This window comes from Lactuca serriola, chromosome 1 (genome assembly GCF_051521515.1).
Source record: "Lactuca serriola cultivar US96UC23 chromosome 1, Lser_US96UC23_V15, whole genome shotgun sequence".
Taxonomy (NCBI): Eukaryota; Viridiplantae; Streptophyta; class Magnoliopsida; order Asterales; family Asteraceae; genus Lactuca; species Lactuca serriola.
Window position 1 is genome coordinate 8326517 of NC_136408.1, and position 3891 is coordinate 8330407.

At 33.6% G+C, this 3891-nt stretch overlaps 1 pseudogene; it reads right to left on the bottom strand.

Moving 5' to 3' along the window:
- Positions 1-1733: 1733 nt before the first annotated feature.
- Positions 1734-3551, bottom strand: LOC145095166 (tetrahydroberberine oxidase pseudogene; annotated as a pseudogene).
- Between the last annotated feature and the right edge of the window lie 340 nt (positions 3552-3891).

Consider the following 3891-nt stretch of genomic DNA (forward strand, 5'->3'; position numbering starts at 1 on the left):
TTCTTGCAATTTTGTCCATAGGAAACTTTAAAATCCACAAAAAGCACCATCTTCAAAACTAAATATCTTAAAAACAAAAAGAAATCCATCAAATTTAAAATGGACCAAATGAGAAAATCATGAGTATGAACGGCGGAGGCGACATGTATGTGGAGGCTGATATTTGGCAATTACCAACGATAGGTGAAGGTTTGTATCGATTGTGATAATCAGACATGGGGTTTGTTCCTTAACATATAGCTTTCACTTTGATATCCCTTTTTTACAAGGATAACAAATATTTTGATTATCTACCATAATTAAATATAGCAAAAATTATGATTATACTGTTAAATAATTTGTTTATTTAATTATTATTTTATGAATTCTTATTGGTCCTACAAGCATACAATAGTTGTCAAAAACATATAAACATCTCTTTCTCTCTCTCTCTCTCTCTCTATATATATATATATATATATATATATATATATATATATATATATATAATTTATTTATTTAATTATTATTTTATGAATTCTTATTGGTCCTACAAGCATATAATAGTTGTCAAAAACATATAAATCTCTCTCTCTCTCTCTCTCTCTCTCTCTCTCTCTCTCTCTCTATATATATATATATATATATATATATATATATATATATATATATATATATATATATATATATATATATATATATAGAAAACCTCAGAAAAACCCAATGTATTTTTATCAAATGCTTAAAAAACCACTATATTATTTTTTAGTGCAGTAAAACCCTTATATTTTCAGAAATTCTTATTTAAGGTTTTCTGACCCCAGAAAAATCTAATATATTTTCATGAAACGACTAAAAAACCATTATATTATTTTTTTAGTGCATTTAAACCCTCATTTTTTTTTTAAATTTTTTAATGTAAGGAATTGTAACAATCAAAACGTTGAGAATCAATTACCTAGCATTTTCGGCTATCTATGATATACGGAGCTCGATGTCTTAAATGATACATTTAAAAAAAATATAAGGGTTTTAATTTACAAATAAATAATATAATGGTTTTTTTTAATATTTTGATGAAATTATGTTGGGTTTTTATAAGATTTTGTCATATATATATATATATATATATATATATATATATATATATATATATATATATATATATATATATATATATATAACATTTCAGTCTCGCATGTTTAAATACATTGTCAGTCTTACCGGTTTTTAAAAGTTCAATGCTTACCACCCTTATTGTCTTTTTGCATTTTGAGTTGAGATGACAATTTTTTAATTTCAAAGGATTAACGTGAAGTATTAGACAAAATCCTGTCTTAAAATAGTAAAAACATGAATCTTATGTTACCTATGAATAACACATATTTTCTTTATAATGATAACAAAAAATAGTAAAAACATGAATATTGGTTACTCAATAAAAAAACATATTTGGTGGGGGTTGGCCTCTACAATTTAATAATAATGAAAAAAATAAATGAAATTTAAAGGTATAACAAAAACACAATGAAACCTGCTCTAAAGATTCTTTTTATGTTTTATTTTTTTTATTTTTTTATGGTGGGGGTTGGCCTCTACAATTTAATAATAATGAAAAAAAATAAATGAAATTTAAAGGTATAACCAAAACACAATGAAACCTGCTCTAAAGATTCTTTTTATGTTTTATTTTTTTTATTTTTGCAAAATAGATTTATTTAAGGAGCAAAATCAAAGAAAATTGTGAGGTGCCATTTTTTCTGTTTAATGTAGGTTTATTCATTTAACTCAAACATAAGGTAGAAAAAGAAAGAAAATGACAAAAGATTTGTTGCAAGTTTATTGAAGAGAAAACCAAAACCTAAATGGAGACTTTGGATCTTTCTTCGGTAGAAGACCTTAACTTATTTGAAACTTGAGAGAGGTGACGAGAAAACCGGGATACTTTGGGGGTGCCTAAAAAAATTATGTGGATCAACTTTGGCCTTGATTCTAATTAACTTCTTGAAATTACCTCCCTTCCAGTACCTCTCTCCCCAGACGCTGGCTTCTTTATAATTAGCATTTCCAACACCCAAGTCCAGATCGTTGTAGTTGGAATATGCCTCCCTTGGGTTCTTTGACACATAAGGCGTCAATAACTCTTCCAAGCTTTGCATCCAAGCCAACCTCGAGAGCGATGTGGGGGTTGTGTCTGAAGTTTGACCGTTAAAATTGACAGACTTGAGAACCTGTAATAACACCCCAGCTCTGTGAGGATATGGAATTGCTGTCTCTGAGTAATCATTCATCCTTCCACCAAACGGATACATCATCAAAAGCGCTGATTCGTCGTTTTCCATAAACTTATTCCAGATCTTTTTTAGCCCAGTTATGGGGATAGGTGTCCGAACATAGTCTGATTTAACTTTATTGTTAAGCTTGGTTATGGCAGATCGGTTTGTAAGAATCTCGACTGGGGTGGAGCTTGGCAAGCCCCAAAACACAACTATCGACCGGACGCTAGCCATTTCTTCACAAATCTCTCGTGTGACACCGAGCTCCGGAAACTTTTTATCCAACAATGGAAGCAATGCGTCGCTTGTTCCCTGATAAATTCCTTCAAACAAAACTCGGATGGTTTTCATGGTAGTGTTGCCGATGTATTCGCTAAGCACCTGAGCTCTTATAAGCAAGTTTCTGTCGATAGTTGGCGCAACATATTGATATTTATAGAAAATTTCAGTTAACCCTTCTTCCAAAGTTTTGTTTATTTGAAAAACGGTTACTTTTGGTGGAACCAGAACCAACCTCAGCTTCCAAGCAAGAACAATTCCAAAACTAGAAGAACCACCTCCTCGAATAGCCCAAAACAAATCTTCACCCATCAACTTCCTGTCAAGAATATTTCCATTGACATCCACGAAGCGAACATCCACAGCATTATCAGCAGCAGCACCGTATTTCCTCAACAGGTTTCCATAGCCACCACCACCCATGTACCCGCCTACACCCACCGTGGGGCAAGTGCCTCCAGGGAAAAACAAGGTGTTGGTTTTCTGAGAAATAGCATAATAGAGTTCACCAAGGGTAGCGCCTGTCTGGACCCATGCAGTACTGTTTGCCACGTCCACATCTATAGACCTCATGTTGGTGAAATCAATCATCACAAATGGCACATCAGCACTGTATGAGAGGGCCTCATAGTCATGGCCCCCACTCCTGATCCTGATCTCATAGCCATGTTTCTTGGCACAGTATAGAGCCGTTTGGATGAGTGTTTCATTCACAGGCGTCACGATGACTGATGGTTTTGGAGTGGAAGGTTTAAGGTACCTAGTGTTTTGGATTGCAACTTCCCAAACGGGCAGGAAAGAAGCATTGGCAGGGGTAAAAATGAGTTGAGAGTCAGAAGCGAAGCTCTTGGAGTTGGATTCTAGGCAGCTGATGAAATCTTCAGAGCCTGGTGTAACTTCACGAATGGAAGATAAGGCACCCCAGGAAACAGAAAATGAAAGAGTTAAAACAAGGACGAAGACAGATGAATTTAGAAGAGATATCTTCATGTTTTGGTGAGTTTGATTTATGGCCCTCCCTGTCTAATTTATACAGAGTAGCAAAATTGGGGTTGTTGACGTTTTGCTTTCTTCGTAAATAAATATAGCAGCAGTTAAGTCTTTAAGCTTATCCTCCAAATGTGGGGTCTCATTCGCCAAAAGTATACCTTTTCTCTTTCTAGTTCAGAAGCCACAAATAAACCCTTTTGTTACTGTTGTCCCTTTTTGTCTTTTGACTGCCGCCAACACCTAAAAGAAGAAAAGGTTAAACCGTTTTCTCCCTTTTTGTTCTCATCTCGGTCAAAAGCCCCAAAAACTAGTGTCATAAAAAACAAAAAGCAAATAAGCTAGATTTTGTTATTTGGTTCGGCTATAA